The following is a 21,018-nucleotide window of genomic DNA, read 5'->3' as shown; positions in this document are numbered from 1 at the left end:
AAATGAAATAAGTAATATATCACCTGATGATATATAGAATTATGATGAAACCAATCTCAGTGATGATCCAGGTAAAAAAAATATTAACAAAGCGTGGATGTAAGTATCCTGAACGCATAATTAATTCTACAAAGACCTCGTTCTCTGTATTGTTTTGTGGCAATGCTAATGGTAAATTGCTGCCACCTTATGTTATTTACAAAGCTGAGTCGTTATGGATTACATGGATTGAACATAGGCCACCAAAAGTACGTTATAACAGATCAAAAAGTGGTTGGTTTGACTCAACACGTTTTGAGGACTGGTTTTTCTTTTTACATTCTTCCAAGACTTAAGAAGGCTCAAGGAAGAAGTGTCATTATAGGTGATAACGTATCTTCACATTTGAGCGTTGCAGTACTGGATGCATGTCAAAGCAATAACATAGGATTTGTGGCATTACCAGCAAACTCTACACATCTCACGCAGCCATTAGATGTAGCCTACTTTAGACCTATGAAGATTAACTGGCGCAAAATATTATGTGAATGGAAGGAGAAAGGAAAAGGAAAGAGAGTTGCTTCTTTTCCTAAAGATGAATTTCCTAGACTTTTAGACCGTTTAATTACCAACTTAAAGGAACATGGGAATGATAACCTTAGAGCTGGTTTTCGCAAAACTGGAGTTTTTCCATTAGACAAGTCTCAAGTGCTTTCACAACTACCATGTTGTAATGTAGGTTTAGACTCAACTACTAATTGAGTCAGCCAACCATTTTCAGATCTTTTATGTAAGTCACTGGATGATCCCTCAGATGGTTCTAAAAAACCAAAGCGACGTAAAGTATGTACTGTCTCAGGTAAAAGCTTATGTTCAACAGATATATCATCTGGTGTTATAAATGAAAATGATAGATTAAATTCAAATAATGTAGGTACACCTATCAGTATTATAAATACAATTGAGACCAACAACATTGACTTTGCTGGCCCAAGTACAAATACTGGAACTACTGAGACTTCTAATCTAATTTTTTCTAATGTAAGTTTAGTCGTAGAAAGTCATACAGAATCTTTAGATCATTCAGCATTAGGCAAAAAACTTTCAAAATATTTGTAAAACAAAAAATGTTTCTAAAAAGGAGAAATTGTTAAATCTTGTAGAGAACTGTGTAATGTTAAATTTTAAACTAATTGTTAAATGCAATGGAGAGTTAAATCCTGGACAGGTTTGTTTATTTATTTTGAATTATTTATATTTAGCTAATCAGTTAGTAAACTTTATAACTAATTATTTTAATAACTAATATTATTTAATGTAATAACTATTGAATACTTTTAAAGTAACTTTCGAAATTTTTTTTTCTGCAGTTGAAAAAATTAAGAAAAAATGGAGCAGAAATTACTATTATGAAAAAAAATGGACTTAACTGGAAATGGTCACTACCAGCAGTGCAACTTTTTTTTCCCAGTCTGAAATAGTCGATTTTATTGAGGAACCAAAGAAAATTTCGAAAAGAGGAATTTATTCGGTTCCAGAACTTTTTCACTAAATTTTTTAAAACATTTATTTAGTCATTTTTGTTTACTTTATACCTAAACTGTTTTGTTTACTTGGTACCTATACTTGTTTAGTTTGTACCTATATTTTATTTACTGTATACAAGAACTTTGTAACAAAATCTTTTTTTGTCACTTTATTTTTGTAAATTTATTTTCTTTGCCTAAATATTGTTGTTTTTATTGTTGTTTTGCTTCCTTTAATCCCTTTTTACGGGTTGGACCAAAGTCACTCTAACACACAGGGCGACTTTGGCCCACCATTTAAACCACCCAAAAAATACTTCAGGTAAATAATTTTTAAATGGGAGACAGATAGTTCTAACTGTCCTGTCTATGAACTTCTAATAGTACTTGGTGTTTGAGGAAATAACTATTGTGGCTTTAATGCAATAGACATTAAGGTGCAAAATGGGTCAAAGCCACCCAATCTTACGGTAACTGGTTTGTTGTTCGATTTCAAAGCTAGTTTGTAATTTTAATTAAAACAACACTTGAGAACATCTTCATAAGTTGGAAGTTTATTTGCAGATAATTCTATTGGATGACCAAAAATCAGGCACTTAAATTCGCTACGAGTAATTTTTTTAAAAACAGCCATGACAGATTGGTTAATATTTTAAAATAATCAAAACAAAATTATACCAAAACAAGTTGTTGTGGCAAGAAAAACACCAATTTTACAGCGCATTTTGGGAATACTCTAAAGCGCACTTTGTTACGAAAATGACAAAAAGCGAGTATTTATTTAAATATTCAAGTACGATGCGCTAGCTCAATATGTAAAATATTTGTATGATTATTTTTTTGCATTTTCCTTAGATACCCTTGAAGCATGTTTTCCGCGGTATAGCGAATCAAAAATCAGAAGAAAAAAAATTTCGGCTCACCCTTTTGGCCAGAATTTTTGATGCGATAGCGCCGTATAAATACTTACGTGTGTCGAAAAGCAGCAATAAAAGTTGCTATGCCGACGTCATCTTTTAAAATAACAATTGGCGAATGTAAAGTTAGATTTTTTATACAACAATATTTATATTTTTGGAAATGGAAATTGTGCTTTTATAAATCAACTAAGTATGTACACAATTTATATTTAGTATTTTTAATCCATTTATTTAAGTATTTCGTTTTTGTTACAACAAAGAAAATAAAAACTATTCTTTAAATTTAAACTTGGCTACTAAAAATCAAATTCCTTTTTATTCACACTAGAAAACCATAGAAGAAAAATTGAGAAAGCAGCTCCAGATCATAATTTTTTTAAATTAACACAATTGCAATAACCATAAATTTTTTATTAAAAATAATTGGGAGCAAGATATAAAAATCTAATGATAAAACGGTTTCATAAAAAAATATATTTTAATATATTTGAATTAAACTTGCTTTTATTGGAATTGAACTAAACCACTTTACAGCATAGGTTACTAAAAACTGCAAAATATCAAATAAATAAATCACTGCAAAATTATAAAAAATTTTCAATAAACTTTAGTTAAAATTGCTTCTCTTTTTACTATTAAAAAATAGTTTTTTATCATTCAGCAAATAGTTAGACAAAAACAGAACAGTGTCAAGAGTTTTTGATTCCACGAGTTGTATCTTTTAGCTTTACTAAATCTAGCAACTCTTCTTTCACAAGTACATCTAATTACATATCTAACAAATACTGCCATTTGAGGTTTATCTTGAATATCTGTTGATTCGTCCAATGCTAAACTGAATGCTTTACAAATTTTTAAATCATTTAACAAATGCTATTTAACTTCGACACTAATCTCAGATATTCTTCTTTTAGTTGTATGTCGAGAAATAAAAATATTTTAAATTAACCATTGAATTTTGCTATTATTAGGATCTAAAACTGAGATCACATCTAAAAGACTTTGTTTACGAATTCTCCATCGGTGTATGGATGTTTACTTCTTCCATGCTCTAGTAAAACTTGCTACTGTTGTAATATTTAATTTTTTGCTCGAAGATGAAATATTCATTTGTTGGTTTTTTAAATATTGTTTTAAGCAACTCGATTTTATTTTTTCTATGATATGAGTTTAATGGAAATTTCTCAGAAAATATAGATTTAAAGTTACATTTAACATTCATGATTTATTTTGAGATAATTAAGTATTACAAATTAAGCACATAGATTTATTTTATTTTCCAATAAATGCGTATTTTTGTGTCCATACACAATGAAATAATTTGTTCTCATCTTCAATTTTTCTTTTCCTACTTTTATTGTGTATTGCATTATTGTTACCTTTTGCCATATACATTTTTCAAACAATATTTCTTCACGCTGTTTATTAAATAATTACAAGAAAATGAGTATAAACGGTTTAAATTAATTTAAATAGTTAGGGTCTTGATTTTACAATAAACTCGAAACCTGGATTTGCTCACTGGAAAAATCAACTACGGCTCGCTAGCCGCATGCGGGTCTATTCAAGTTTCATTAATTTACTAATAATTAAAACTTGAATTATTCAATCGCTACTTTTCGATTAGTAAGCGAGTTCAAGTTTCTCGTTTTTGGCACAATCAAGACCCGAATTGTTTAAATTTATTTAAACCGTTTGTACTCATTTCCTTATAATAATTTGCGATAGATAAATAATTTAATATGTTTGTTATATTAAATAATTATTTTTAATAAGTTATGGCAAAATTTGTTATAACTTCTTACTATTAAAAACGAATTCGATATTCATGCACTTATTATATTCGGGTCAGGGTTTTATAAAAAACGCAAAACCTGGATTTGCTCACTGGAGTTTAGTTTCAACCGCGAGCCGCAATGACATTGTAAGAGTCGCTTTTTGGCTATCCTTGGTATATACAATGAGAATCAATAAAATCAAGATCAAACCTTTGATAGAGTTAGTGTAAATATATGAAAGCGTGTTTCACTCATGGTCAACCAATTGTTGCATTTTCAAGACCAAGAACATTTAAATGTTTGTTATTAAAAATTGATAAACATGCCATTCAAGGAGTCGAGGGTGAAAAATTGTTGTACAAGTCATGTTATTTTTTCTTATGTTATTAATTTATAGTTTATTTCAAAATTGATGCAATCGCAAAATTGATATTTTAATTAAGTAATTTTTCTGAAAAATCTAAAAAATCTTTTTGTAGTCATAATTTGAATACATGTTAATCATTAATCATGTTTAACAATTTGAATACATGTTTAATCATGGCCCCATAATAATTTTTAAATTACTAAAATATGCTTTTTTCTATAATGTCTCTCCATAACAGACGTTGCAAAGTCTTCTAGATTAATTGTTTATTTAAAAATTTTGTGTTATAGTTGTGTATTTTTTCTTTTTTTTAAATATGCTACAAAAATACATTTATTTTATTTTGTTACACATTCAACTATATATTACTTATATAATTTAATTAAATTTGTATAAAATATATATCAAATAAAATTTTTCTGTTTTTATGTATTTGTTAAATAGTTTTCAGTAAGCACGAGTATAAATTTATACTTTTGAAAATTTGTATTTCAACCTTTTCAGTCATTATCTTTACAAAAATCGACAAACAATTTAATTGTTTGAAACAAATTTGTTTTTTGAAAACAATTTGTATGTTTGTAACAAACAGCTCAACTCAAAACTAAGACGAATGCAAGGCGGAATATATTCCTAATATTTTTTGTTAAAGTTTTTTCTTTACTTTCGAAATATGACCCGAATATATTCTGAAAAAAATAAATGGTTTGCAGACGTGAATTCTAAAGTCGGCCGACTTTCACACTGGCCCTTAACCAATTCAAGATCGATAAAAAATTTCAACAAAAACTGTTTGCAGATCCTTTTAGAACTTTTTTCGTAGATCACAAATCTGTTGAAATTAAAATCCTAGCTGCTCGTCATGTTTTCTAATTTAGATTTTTAACTTTTGATTTCGTCATTATTTCAAAACATACTATTCATCTGCCATATGGTAATAGAAAAAACTGTGAGTTCTAAAGTTGTTATTAGTTATAAATTACTTCTCACCTACACACCTATCCAAAAATCTCAATTTTGATGACCAAAAAAACGACCAATGGACAATTAATCTGCAAGGCCTCAGGTACCATCAGATGTAAAAATTAAAATCTAATCTCTATCGACAAAGGAGAAAAACACACTTAAAGTTTTGTAGCACTTTACGCTACTGTTCGCACTTGGAGCCCCGTTGTAAATCTATTTTGTTTGTCTTTTTCACTTTTGGCTTATTGAGTTTTTAAAAAATATCAAAAACTCTTTACATATATGTGTTGGCTATAACCTGACAAAAAATCAGCTCTTTAATATTTGTGGTTTGTGTACCTAAAGTATAGGGTATGACACTAAAAGCCTCCAAAAAAAGAGACAATGGATGCTTTACGTTTTTATTCTAACCTTATTATCGACTATGGAAGTTTCGAAATTTAATAGAATTAAGCCTTGGCATGTATTTTTCAGGCAAAAAAAAAATAGAAGCAAGATATCTTTTATCTGTGCAAAAATATAGCTCTTTAAGTAGGAATCTCGCCTTTGAAAAAAAGGCCAAAATTTAGCAGCTTTTTGTGGTTTTTATGCTTTTTAAAGATTCAAAGTTACATTAAATAACTAATTTAACATTATCATGTGACTAGTGGATAAGGGGTTCTATGGTTGTTAGGCTTCACATTTGTGTGTACTTTGTCTGCAAAAAGACTGCTTTTTTTGTTCAAGTTTGTATAAAATATGGGGTAGAAAACACATTGTTACAGACATTTATTCTAATTGTTCTGAACTTAATATACATAAAAACCTCTTTATATTTTAGTCGTTAAACCCACAGATTTGCTTTGTTGTTTTTGTTTAAAATGATTGACTAAATAGTGGAAATATACTCAATAATAGCAACTTTTTTTAATTTAAATAAGAAACATATCTTTACTGAAATGGGTTTTAACAAGATATCAAACAAAAGAAAATCCCATTTAATCTTAATCGCCCATTGAAAAAACACATACATACAGACATGAAATAGTTTCCTTTTAAAAAAAATTACTTTATGGTGGTGTTCTGATGTTTAATTCTTTTTCTTCAAAACTTGCAAAATACGATATATACTTCTGATTAATTTTTTGTTAACTTGTGATATTTTATGAAACTATAAATAAATTAATATAGTTTATAATATGAACAAAAGTTTCAGACAAGAATATTTCTTATCAACTAATGTTATATCAAGTATTTCTAGAATGAAATCCTATAAATCTCTGTTTAACTGTTTAAAGAAAAAATGAATTATTTAAAAGATCGAATTCAAAGATACTTGCTGCTTTAGTCAATAACACATTTCAGTAACTGGTCTCCGTACCCAGGGTGATCAGAGTTTCTAATGTACTTCGCCCATTGAGCACTGAAAATTGAATGCAAGGCATCTGTTGATTGCTCACTAAAAATGCCCGATGCATTACCCTTTAAAGCAATGAACTCAGGAATATGGTAGAACACTGCATGGGCTTTTGTGGTGGCTAAAACTGGGAGCGGAAGATATGAGTTCTTAAAGTCTTTGATATGTTGAACAGGTGCAGTATTTAATGACCTTCCAAAACAGGAACTAACAACACTCTTAAAATGTTGGAATAATTTCACAAAACCAAGCATGGTCTGCCTTTTCTTTTTCAACAATTCTTGCAAAACATCCACATTCTTTATAAGCTTATACAATCATTTCCCACAAACTCTCTACCATGATAAGGTTATAATTTTAATTTGAGAAGTAATGGCAAATCTTTGCTTTTAAGTCATATCTTTAGCATTGGTTTGTAAAGATGATTTACAATTCCAACGAGAAGATGAAGTTCCATTGAGGGAATAAACTCAATAACTTATTTGACATTTTCTTGGTCAAACAATGGGTTATGAACAACATTATGAAAATCCTTTGCGCACATTTTTCCATTCCCTTTCTCAATGAATGCTTTGTATTGCATCCAAATGGATCTGAAGTTTCTTGGAGTTCAATGTTCTTTAAAGTCATTAGATTTAACATCACATCAACAGCAAAGGGTGTTTGCTTGAGTGAGTCTGAATGCCATTGATGATATGGGCTAACTTCATGTCACATGCAATAAAAAAAGGCACATCAATTTTCCAAAATAAAATAAATTTTTTTTTGACATTTTCATAAGTCTCTGAAACATTTTCAGCAACAGCAACAAGTAACTGAAACTTGGCACTTGTTTCTTTCCCATGTTCTACAGTCAGTAAGCTTTTGTCATTTGAGACTGAACTTGTTTTAAAATTTTGATATCCACCATTGGAGATAACACACAAGCCAAACTTGAGAAAAGATCCTTCACCATCAATACCTAGTTTCATAAGAGGCGGTGAAGTGATTGCTCTATCTCTGAGAATTGTAAGTGAGATTTCGGAAACTTTGAATAAACTTTCAAGCTTTTGACCAGACATTATAAAATTTTTCCTAAATTTTGTTTCAACAATTTTTGAATTTGTAGTCTTATTTAATGTTACAGTCAGTTCTTGCATCTTTTTATTTGAATCATCAGTATTGATTTAAACTTGAACCACGTCCAAAGTAGTTAGAAAAGTTCTTGATATGCGCGTTATTTTTACATTCTTGATATGCAAATAATTTTTACAATATGAAAAAAAGTCTTTATTATATCCAATATTTGGTCAATCATTTTAAATAAAAACAACAAAGCAAATCTGTGAGTTTAACAAATAAAGAGGTTTTTATGTGTTTTAAATTCAGAACAATTAGAATAAATGCCTCTACTATGTATTTTCTACCCCATATTTTATACAAACTTGAACAAAAAAAGCAGTCTTTTTGCAGACAAAGTACACACAAATGTGAAGCCTAACAACCATAGAACCCCTTATCCACTAGTCACATTATATTGTTACTAAATTAGTTATTTAATGTAACTATGAATCTTTAAAAAGCATAAAAACCACAAAAAGCTGCTAAATTTTGGCCGTTTTTTCTAAGGCGAGATTCCTACTTAAAGAGCTATATCTTTGCACAGATAAAAGATACCTTGCTTCTATTTTTTTTTTGCCTAAAAAATACATGTCAAGGCTTAATTCTATTAAATTTCGAAACTTCCATAGTCGATAATAAGTTTAGAATAAAAACGTAAAGCATCCATTGTCTCTTTTTTTGGAGGTTTTTAGTGCCATACCCTATACTTTAGGTACACAAACGACACAAATATTAAAGAGCTGATTTTTGTCAGGTTATAGCCAACACATATATGTAAAGAGTTTTTGATATTTTTTAAAATCTCAATAAGCCAAAAGTGAAAAAAACAAACAAAATAGATTTACAACGGGGCTCCAAGTGCGAACAGTAGCGTAAAGTGCTACAAAACTTTAAATGTGTTTTTCTACTTTGGCGATAGAGATTAGATTTTAATTTTTACATCTGGTGATACCTGAGACCTTGCAGATTAATTGTCCATTGGTCGTTTTTTGGTCATCAAAATTAAGGTTGGGGCCGTTTTAGGATAAGTGTGCCTATTCTTTTGAAAGTTATTATGAATCTACAATACATAATAAAACAACACTTATGCATACTTTAAATTCAATTGGAGCTATTGCTAAGTGAATTAGAATCAAAAGAAGTAACATATTGTTTTAATCAATATTTTTATAATTAATGCTTAATGAAATAGAATTAAAATAAATAGTAAATAAAAGTGTTAGAAATATCTAGAACTAAATTCCACATCTTTCATCAACCGCTCCCCATACGATACATCGGTGATTATATCAATTTGATACCGTGACCAATACTTTAAAATTTCCCTAGGAATTGACTCTCCTGCTTGTTTATATACAAGTCCTAGTCTATCATCTGGTTTTAGTTTGCAAAGGCATTGTCTAATATGTTCAAGAACTATGTGCATTTTTAGAGTTCCAGATAAATCTCTTGCCTGAAACATTGTTTTCAAAACCTGCGGGTAATGAGATAAATTGTAAGAAACCTTTTCAGTTGATAAATTGTAAAAAACCATACCCAAGACAAAAATTACATAATAGCTAATTTTGATGTTAATTGGTGAAAACTCTATAAATTTTTTATCAAATTCTCACCTGGTAAGTTTTTAAAATCAGTTTAAACTTTAAAGACCATAGCATTACTTTTTCTCTGCCTAAAGGTGGCAAAATTTCCTTCCAAAAGATATCATTGACAAATCATTGTATTAAATGTAATTTAGGAAGAGGGCTTTTAGCTATAACTAACATAAAATCTGGTTCGTTAAAAAATGGGAGGTTCATGGTGCTCATAGTGTTTGGGGCATCTCTTGTTTATTCATCCTAATAGCTGAAACCTAACAAAATATATATTAAACATATATTAAATGTTTATTATTAAACGGGTGATAATACATTGATAACAGAAAATTATTTAAAACATAATTTAATAAATTAATTTTTTGATAGAAAAAATTAAACATGTCGTTTTGTTTTACCTGTTGTAGCATTTTCTCAGATAGCCATATGTTTGTAAATCTGCACATTTATTGTTCAAAGATTTCAAAGAAATTACTAGTTTACATTAGATATATTTTCTTCCTCCAGTGTAATTAATCCTCAGAGTGACCGTAATTTAACATAGCAATATGGACAAAGAGTTGTTGAAGTGGCTGCCTGCAGGCCATTAACAACCAAAACTACTATAAAATCATCTACAAAAACAAAAAGAATCCTATCTAATCTAACAACATTTTCATGTTTTCATAACAGGAAACTTTAATTTGAGGTACTATACAAAGCATTATTAATCTGTGAAAACCTTTTAACTTTCCTTATTTCTAGCTGTACCCCCTTCAGAATACAAGGATCTTTTTTTGTTAGGAAGGTTTAGTTCCTCCGACTTTTTTAACTCTTCAGTTTTATCCTCGGTCAGTTCACAATTTAACTATAGGTGATAATTTTCTGGTAAAATTGATGCACAGATTTTTAGAAAGCCCTCCGTCCGTCCTCAGCCCTGGCCTCCGTCAGCCATTACCTAAATTAAGCAGATTTACTTCTGAAAATTATATTTCTTATTAAAAATAAAATTTTAATGTAAATATAAAATACAATGATACCTAAATGTATACTTTTTTATTAATCTCTCTAGCTATCATCACGACATCCACAATTCTTGTAAATCTGCCGAACAAATGGTTCTCTTTGCTTTCTCTTTAGATTCACCCTTTACATCAAGTATACCTTGTGTAACCTAATGAAAACTTTTCAAAGATTTTGATTTTTTTGACGCCTGCTCTCTGAGATAGGCAGGAACAGCGTTTTTAATTTTATTGGATCTAATAAAATTAGTAAATTTCATCACATTCAAAAATACTCCAGTATTTATTTGAAAGTTATTCAAGTCTTCTCTTGAAAAGTTGACTTTTTCGGCTATATTAGAATTTAAAGCGATTTGTGATTTATATCTGCCTTTTAAATGAAGTTCTAAGCTGACATTTTTTTTACTTGATTATTTTAAATTATCTGCCTTAGTTTGAAGTAATAAATTTATTAACTGGTCTTTTTCTTTTTCTGGTAAGATTTTGTTTAAAAACTTTTCAATATTTTCTGCTGATTTTGTTTGCTTGCAATAATGGGACAGTCCCTTTCCGATTTCTGATTTGCAATACAAACAAATGATTATTGAATTTGCACCTTCATTACCTATACAATTTGAATAGAAATATCACGCTCTTCGTTTATTATTTTCTGTATATATAAATTATGTCACAGCATACAATATTAACGTAAACAAGATTTTAAAGAAATTTATCTAATTCCGGCAGCAGCAAGTAAATCACTGTCTTCAGTAATATTAGAAGTCAATCTTATTTTATAAATTCTTCCTCTAAAGACGATTTGATGGCCAATATACCTAGCTGTGATACATGTATAGCCTATCTCCTCTAGTTCTAGTTTCTTTTATCAATAATTTGTCTTCGTAGTTTGGTATTTTATGCTATTTTCTATTTTCAATTTCTTTGTCTCCCTCATTTAGTGTAATTCTGCAGGTATCACACATACTAAGAGGATTTTCGCTGTTTTCTACGTCAAAATCTAAAATTATATATACATACACAGAAAAGATGGCTGAACAAATTAAAATAATTTGTTCAGCCTTCTTATCTGTAATTGCAGACTGCTGAGATGTTTGTTTTTTTTTTAAAAAAATTTTCCTTTATTGTGCATACACTTTTACTCTAGATTCGTTATGATTTGCTGATTTATTAGGCATATCTTAAGTACTATATTCATTACTTATTTTTAAGACTTGGTTCATAAATTTCCAAATAATAAAGTAGCTGTCGAAGATAAACTTTATTTTTATATGAATAAATAGTATCATAGTTATTACTCCTCATATTGGTTGTCATTTACTTGATAAAAGTTCAAAACTTTATTAATTTAGTTTAATTGTGTTCTTAGTTATTTAGTAGTTATTTTAATTAAAAACCAGAAATATAGATAAATGGTATAGTTTTCCTATCAATTTTTTAAACCGGACGTTGACGTTTATAGGAAAAAGTAATCGATTTGAAAGTCATTTAAAAATATTGAACGAGCAGTTAGGATTTTAATTTTAACGAATTTGTGATGTAAAAAAAAGTTCTTAAAGGATCTGGAAACAGCTTTTGTTGACATTTTTAACGATCTTGAATTTGTTGAGGGCCAGTGTATATTATCGGTTACAGTATTTTTTTTTTTTATAAAATTTTGCCGCCAAATCAAATAAAACAATGATGGCTTGAATAATAAAGCAAAACAAAATTTTAAAGCTTAAAGTTATAAAAGCAATAAATAGGCAATAAATCTAAGGGCCATATTATTCAACTAACTTAACTTTTAATAAGCCTGCTTTGTTATGATAGATGCATATAACACTCGAGCAATCTAAAGGAAAACGGTAAATAAATATCTCTAATGAAGCTAAGACCATTGACTTTTACTATTTTCTGTAACTTATTGAAAACAAACAAAGAATAAGTAGGAGGAGTGTGTAGTTGTAGTGTATAGTTTTCTTGACCCGTATTACGCTTCAAGAAAACTATAGTTGTTTATAATTACTCTTCAATAAAAAAAGAATAAAATTTTAAGAAACATTTCTTGTCTTTTTATTATGTTTTCTAAACTGTCCCAATGCCGTCCGACACTACTCTTTCTTGTGATATAAATTTAGAAAATGAGTACCTTTGATTATAAACAAAAAAAAATTTGATTGAACTAGCTTGGCTTCGCTTTTTTTTACAGAATTATTAAACTATAGTTTCCAACAAAATTTTCAACTTTTTGTCACATAGTACAAAAGCTGTAGTACCTTTTTCAAAAAGTGTCCTATAATGCCAACTTTTGCCCTATATGTATAATATATATCTTCTTTTTTTATGTTATTTTCATCAATATCAACTCTTAATTCCGCTAATCACATCCTACCTGATATGGTTGATAAAAGGTTGATCCATTGTTTGGCATTTGTATCACTCAAGCTTCTGTATCTAAAGTAATTACCTGCTTAGACTGTTCTGCAGATTGTGGTCCAGACAACATGCCCATTATATTCTTGCAGAAACGTTCTCTGGAGCTATTTTCTATACTTTCAAAACTATTTAACAAGTGATTATCAAAATTACAATTCTAAAGTCTTTAATAAAATTTAGCATGCTGGTCTTTTCCATAAGCTCTTTTCTTACGGTGTATTAAGTAATATCTTTAAGACTATTAAATCCTTTCCTAACAATCGTTGTACAAAAGTTGTCTTCGAGGGATAGTACTTTTCTTTATTTTCTGTAACTTCAGTGGTTCCTGAAGGTTCTTTCCTTTGCCCTAAATTTCTTTTAATTTACATTAACGATCTCCCAGAAATTCTCACATCTGTCATTAGTTTCTTGTATAATTATATAAATATTACAGTTTAATTTTTTTGACAGGTATAATAAAATTTCCAGCTTCTCTTGTGTCATATTTATTAACGTTATATTTAAAAAAGTGTTTATAAAATAATATGGTACCTGACCTAATTTAAATTTTAGCATGAATAATAAACTTTTATATATGCTAATTTGATAAATATTAAGTACCTTCATTTCTTAAAAGAAGGATTTAGTGTGTGTAAACTTGTCTCTATGGTAAATTAATCTTAAGGCATATTTTTGACGTTGGTATAATAACTTTTGTTTGGTCATATGCGTACTCGCCAAAGCTATATTAGCGTATACAAGGTAGTTGTGTATACAAGAAAATTTAATAAGTTTTAAATTACTTTGTGACAGTATAGACCTTGCTTTAAAAATAAGACCTATATTTTTTGATATAATAGTATTTAATGCATTTATGTGAGTTTTCCAAGAAAAATTTTCATCATTATAACTCCAAAAAATTGAGTTTCCTGAGTCCTATCAATGGTCATATTTTCTATTTTTAGCAGAGGTAGAGTTGTTGGTAATGTGTTTCTTAGTTGTTTTTAGTGAAATAAGGCGTATTTTGTTTTTGGTAATAAGTTTGTTAGTTGTTTTTAGTGAAATAAGGTATTTTATTTTTTCAGTATTTAGTGACAAATTGTAGCTCTAATTTAGTTTTTTAAGTTCTTTATTTGCATTTTTATACAGATCATGGATGCTTTTTGAAGAGTAAAATAAATTTGTATCGTCTGCGAACATTATAAACTCAAGTTTATTAGATACTTTTGGAAGGTTATTTATATAAATAAGAAACAAAAGAGGAGCAAGAAAAAAACATTGGTAATTTTCATCTGTATTAATACACTGTTGTTTGTTATAAAGGTAACTTATGAACCATTGCAGTGTTTGATATTTTAGTCTAAGTTTTTCCAACTTTTAAAAAAGATTTTGTGGTCTACTGTATCAAAAGCTTTTGATAAGTCTATAAAGACACCTAAACAAATTTTTTTTCATTGGATGATTCACTTATCTTATTAGCGAGGTCTAAGATGGCATACTATGTGAATGTTGTGTTTGAAAACCATATTGGTTTTCGTTCAGGCTATTGTTTGTGATTAGGTACTTATAGACGGTTGTAAATTATTTGTTCAAGGAGTTTTGACAATACGGGAAGAACTGATACTGGTCTGTAGTAAGTAGGGAGGAGGATTCCCCGGATTTATAGGCTGGTACTCTTTTAGCTATTTTTAGATCAATTTAAGTCAATTTAATATTAGAATTTTTCGAATCATCAGTTATATCACTGTTAATGACTTCTCCACCAGCATCAGAGTCGTCCTCGCTAGACTGGAATATTCTTTGATTAAGATTGGTAGCAATATTTGCTACAGAGTGTCTTTTTATTTTATTCCCAAACTGATCATTTTGATTCAAAACATCGGGGTTTGATAAATATAATAAATCAGCGTTTGGAATGTGCTTCAATAGCTAGTTTGAGCGGCTTTAGGGCAGCACAAAGGTTATAAACTTTATCAAGTTCATTCTTAGAAAGAGGAAAATCGGTGTTTTTGCTAATTAAACCTATTTTTATTTCTTATTGGACTTCCAAAAATCTTTCTAACATAGCAGTTGTGCTACTCAACCTTGTCCTGGAGTCACAAGTCAAAGCTTTCTCTTTCCAAATGCTTTAACAATATTTGGCTGAAGATCATCATCATTTTTTACAGGTGATCTATGAAACATTTGTACTAACTTTCGAATTTTGGCCACCGGTTCTTGAAATTCAGTTTTCAATGAGGGTACCAAATTTTCAGTTGATATTTGAATTGTTTTAACATAATTAATCAAATTTCCATTTTCTTCCTCACTATCACCATCATTATCTTCATTAACATCTTCAATTGAATCATTAACTTCAATAGTATCACCAACTTTAATGGTTTCATTAACTTCATTGTTTTTACCAACTTCAATAGTATCATCAACTTCAATGGTTTCATTAACTTCATTGTTATTACCAACTTCAATTGTATTACCAACTTTAATGGTATCAACAGTTTCATTGTCAAAATTATCGTTTGGTAGTGCAGCACATTTTTTTTTTAAAAAAGCACATCAATTACGCATAAATGGATAACATGACTGTAACACATTTGATGTTCAGGTTTAGTGTCATAGCCGAGTTTTTCATCAAACTGGCTCTATCTGTAACAGAGGCAACAATATTTTTGACTAAGTTTAAACCAAATAAATTAATTTTTTTATTAATTAGTCCAATGGCTTTCGATGCTGGCATTGAGCCAAGTACCCTTAACTTCCAAGAGATTGAACACCTCCATCATAATAAATATATTCAAATTCATGAATCTCCTGTTTTTAACTGACGTATACTAATTATATCCTTGAGCATGAAATGCTGATCGTAAAACTTGGCTATTAGCAATGGTTGTAAAACTTATTCCATCAATAGCAGTCAATCTGCTCAAGATTTCAGGTAAAGTTTTAAACCCAGAACTAAAAAAGTTTTCAATTCCTTGGTATTTTTGGAACATGACTAATTTCAACAGCCTCAGAGGCCAAGGTATTACATTTAATAATGTCAATTTTATGTTTCTTTTTTAAGTGTCTTGTAATAGCGCTTGTTGTTGAGCCAAGAGTTTTTAATAAAACTTTACAAGTTTTACATTTGGTTTATTACTGCTCTTTGGAAAATTCAAAATAATACCAAACCTCAGATCTTCTGGATGCGCTAACGTCTTTGAAAGTAGCCATATTTTAGTTTTACTAAATGTTTTAATTTTTTTCAAACGTAAATAAACAGTGATCAAACGGTCACTCTTTGTTTAATTTTTAACGCGGAAAAACTGACGTATTATGAATTGCAATGGTTTTACTCGTTACTTTATTATGCTTGTATTTTTAAAGTGGCCACATAAACGCTGTTTTTCTAAATTTTGAATAGCTACAAATGAATCAAAAAGGAAAGAACATTGTTTCCAAAAATAGTCACAGTTTCAAAACAGTTTTATTTATATTTCAGCTGTATTTATCGAAATGACCGTTAAAGCATTCTTTCTAAAACTTTTAAGCGAAAAAAGTTTGAACCTGCACGTTGAAATTTTGGCGTAAAGTTTGAAATTTCGAACTTGAACAAGTTTGAGCTAGCAGCCCTATTAAGAACCGATACTTGCTGAGTATTTATTAAATTCGTCAGAAATAATCTTTTTATAGTTAAATTCTTTTTCATTTATGTGTATTTTTGATTGTTGGTTTGAGTTTATTTTATTTTTACCAATTACTTCTTTCATAATTTCCTGGGTTTTTTATTATCTTTCTTGAATTTTTGAATTTGCCTGGAATAAAATTTTTTTTTGATTTTCTTTCGATTCTTTTAAATAGATTTTTATATTGCTCATACTTAGATGAGTTCGCTTCTATTTTATAGGTATTTTATGAATAGTTTTTTTTTTGTTTTGATGATTTTCTCATTCCTTTGGTAATTCATGGAGTGGTCAAGTATTTTGCTTTTATTCCTTTCATAACTTTTGGAATATGCTTATTATAGAAAGGATATTATAGAGAGGACATTATAGTTACGAAAGTGTCCATAAATTTATTGAAGCAGAGTTTTTGTGACCGAGGCTACATTCGTTATATACTTTTGACTAATTTACAACAGCCAACGAGTCTTTAAATTATTGGGTTGAAGATTTATTAATGCTTCTTTTGAATATTTTTATTTTTAGGTTATTGCTATTTTTTGCATGTTGGAATAGTGAGAAAGAAATAGGAAAGTGATCAGATATATCCATTTTAATTATTCCTGCTTTTAAAGATGTGTCTTGAATTTTTTAATATATTTTCAATAGCTTAAATTGAGGTAGAAGTTACCCAGGTGGGCTGTTTATAATTGGGAACACGTAATGTTGAATCATATTGTCGAAAAATATTTTGGTATTTGTATGGTCATAATAGTTAAAATAATTTATATTTAAGTCACCGATACAAAATCTTTTTTGTTCAGCGTTGTTTTTAATATATATATATATGTGTTTCATGTAATTTGAAAATTTTATAATATCTCCTTTAGGAGGTCTATGGTGGATAATAATGGTGGTATAGTAATATGATGATATAGTGGATATTACAAGATTTTTTGTGGAATTATTAAAAATTTCTATTGTAAAGACCTCACAATCAGTATCGGAAATTAGGCGATCGTTTCTAACTTGTGCAATTTGGTCATTACGAATGTAGATTGTTATTCCACCGCCTCTTTTGTTTTGTTTTCTTTTAAAAGAAATTAGTTTTTTGGAGATTATAAAGTTTAAATTTGTAAAGGAATTTTTGTAGGAACACCAAGTTTCTGTAAATAAAATCATTCAGAAAGAGTGTTTGCATTCGAAAAGAAAAATTTTTAACTTAAAATATTTATATTTAAGCTCCTAATGATTTTACATAGAAATTTCCTATTTTTGTTTGAAGTTCGGCTTTAAAAGATTCAGTATCAAAATATGCTTTTTCAAATGCTTTTTCGTTATAATCGTTATAATGAATCAAATGCTTTTTCGTTATAAAAAGAAATATCATCCTCAATATTGGTAGCTAAGATTTGGCTTTTCGACTCAAACTTTTGAATAGGTAAGACGCATTTTTATTTATTTGTAAGTTTTCGAACTTTCTTTTTTTTACGCACCTTGTTATTTTTTTACTTTTTTTTATTTCTCAATATATCAAATTTTCAAGTATTCTAGTTTATATATAAGTTCCATTATTTCGCTTCTTTAACTATTATTTTGTTTTACTATTTTCAATGATATTATCTTAACTCGGAGTGCTCGACTAGTTTTAAAAAAGATTTTTTTTGGGTATTTATACATCTTGTATCTTTGTAAAAAAAAAAACTTTATTTAATCGAATATCTATATAATTCGACGATCTTAACAAGTTTACAACTTTATATTTTTATGTATTATGTATATATATATATATATATATATATATATATATATATATATATATATATATATATATATATATATATATATATATATATATATATATATATATATATATATATATATATATATATATATATATACAGTATTGGACAAAACTTTTGCAACCAACATCGAACAATGCTAAAAAATGTTCCTAATTTTATGTCTTAAAAACGAAACGAACTATACTACCACAGCAAACAGTTCAGGAGTCTGGAGTCATAATGACATAAGCAATCAGCTGACAGGTGACAGCACACAGGCAGAATTTCGTTGACAAGTGCCATTTTGCAGCGGACAAAACAAGTGCAACTTCTTTGATTTGTTTCATTTTCTTAAGTCTGGTCCGTGTCAACATCACGGAAGTTTTTTAATAATTAAAGGAAGTATCCAGAAGTTTCCAGAAGTTTCCAGAAGCATGCAGAAGCTTCCAGATGTTTCCAGAAGAAGCATCTGGAAGCATCCAGTAGCATCCAGTAGCATCCAAAAATATCTAGAAACATTCAGAAGCATCCAGACGCATCCAGAAGCATCGAAAAGAAGCATCTAGAATCTTCTAGAACAAGTTCTCACAGGTTCATTTTACTATATAAGAGACATGTAAATCGACATGTAATTCAATCAGTATATGAAAGTCAATCAGTCAGTATTATCAAGACAGTTTATCGAAGTGAGTTTTATCAAAGTGTTTTATCGAAGAACATCAATACAAGAAGTGAAATACAACAAGTGTTTCATTACATCAATACAGTCCACATCCAACCAAGACGTTGTGTTCCACAGAGCATTATTGTATCATCATAAAGTGAATGTAACACGGTAAGCCTTGAGAAGTGTCATTATTTATTTTTATTATTTTTATGACTTCAAGTGCAAAAATAGCTTCCGACAGTCTTGGATTGGCACTAACAAAAAAAATTATTGGCGATTACGTAAGTGGAATGTCACAAAAAAGTATTTGTAATAAATGTCGTGAGAAAAAATGGACCGTATCAAGACTATGTTCCAAATATCGTTCTATGGGGAAGTTGGCAGCAGAAACAAAGGTGGAAGACCGCGTTCCACCACTTCTAGAGAAGATTCTATAATCGTCAGATCCGTCAAGAAAGATCCCTGGATATTATCAGTCGAGATACAAAAGCAATTAGAGCTGCCTGTATCGGACCTAACAATCAGACGACGTGCTGTTGAAGCCGGATTGTTTTCTCGACGCCCTGCAAAGAAACCGCTGATTTCACTAAAAAAACAGAAGAAAAGACTCCTGTTTGCTGCATCTCATATTGACTGGAATGTGCAGAAATGGCGAACTGTCCTGTTCAGTGATGAATCGAAGTTCAACATCATTGGGAGCGATGGCATTTGCCGTGTACGTCGACTGGCCGGAAAACGCCTCGATTTACGTTACTGCCATAAGACCGTGAAGCATGGTGGAGGCAATGTAATGGTCTGGGGGTGTTTTTTTGCTAACGGTCTAGGTCCAATATATCGAAACGATGGAATAATGGACCGTTTCATGTATAAAAATATCCTGAAAGATGTTATGTTACCTCATGCTGAATGAAATATGCCAATAAAATGGGTTTTTTAGCAAGACAACGATCCGAAACACACTGCAAAAGTAGTCAACCAGTGGTTTCAAGACAACCACCTATTGGTGATGGATTGGCCGCCTCAATCTCCGGATCTCAACCCTATCGAGAACCTATGGGAGATCGTCAACCGCAGAATTAATCGTGAAGGTGTTCTTAACAAGGATCAACTGTTTGAACAAATCCAAAAGGCCTGGGCAGCGATTCCACAAAGTTTCATTGATCACCTGATCGAATCTATGCCTCGAAGATGCAAGGCTGTGATCGACAACAAAGGATTCGCCGCGAAATATTGATAGCAAAATACAGCTTGGTCAACATTTTATCGAGTTGCACTTGTTTTGTCCAGAAGGAAATCAACTTTTTTTAATACTTTTGATTAATTTATTATTTTTTGTGTACAAATAATAAACTTTGTGATGAATAAAACTTGAAGAACTTTGTCTGTAAACAGTCACATAGTTATATCTCTAAATTGAAAAAATGCAGCACTTTTATATAAAGAAACTAAATTAGCATTATTTGGTTGCATGTATCATTTTTTTAAACAAGTCTTTAAAACCATTTTGTGATTATTATATCTTTTATTTCTTTCTCTTTTAATTCTGAAAATCAAGCTGCGTTGCACCTGTTTAAATTATTATTCTAATTTTTTCCTATGGTTTTAAAAAAAATATAGTCACGTTTATATAGTAAATAAAATATTTTATTATTAATATCATTATTACTATTATTTAAAAAATATAAAAAATACTATATCTTCATAAAAAATATTTACGCTTTGAATTTATAATACTTTATGTACATTTACATATTAAACTTATGTTCTTTTAAATATTAAACTTACGTACATTTACATATTAAACTTATAGTGGGGGCTCTAAGCATAAATATTTAGCAAAATAGTTCAAAATGTGATACCAGCATGAAACTTTCGAAACTGTTGTTAATAACTATACAAATTG

The 21,018-nt window shown here is 29.3% G+C and overlaps 1 long non-coding RNA gene across 1 annotated transcript; it reads left to right on the top strand.

The window, feature by feature from the left end:
* The first annotated feature begins 1,169 nt into the window (after nt 1-1,169).
* On the top strand, nt 1,170-1,719 carry LOC136090701 (uncharacterized). Its single transcript, XR_010643653.1, has 2 exons — nt 1,170-1,207; nt 1,350-1,719. It is a non-coding gene; the product is annotated as an uncharacterized LOC136090701 (long non-coding RNA).
* The last annotated feature ends 19,299 nt before the right edge of the window (nt 1,720-21,018 follow it).

This window comes from Hydra vulgaris, chromosome 14, assembly GCF_038396675.1.
Source record: "Hydra vulgaris chromosome 14, alternate assembly HydraT2T_AEP".
In the NCBI taxonomy this organism is placed as follows: domain Eukaryota; kingdom Metazoa; phylum Cnidaria; class Hydrozoa; order Anthoathecata; family Hydridae; genus Hydra; species Hydra vulgaris.
The sequence above is the reverse complement of the archived record's forward strand: the minus strand, read 5'-3'. Positions and strand labels throughout refer to the sequence as shown.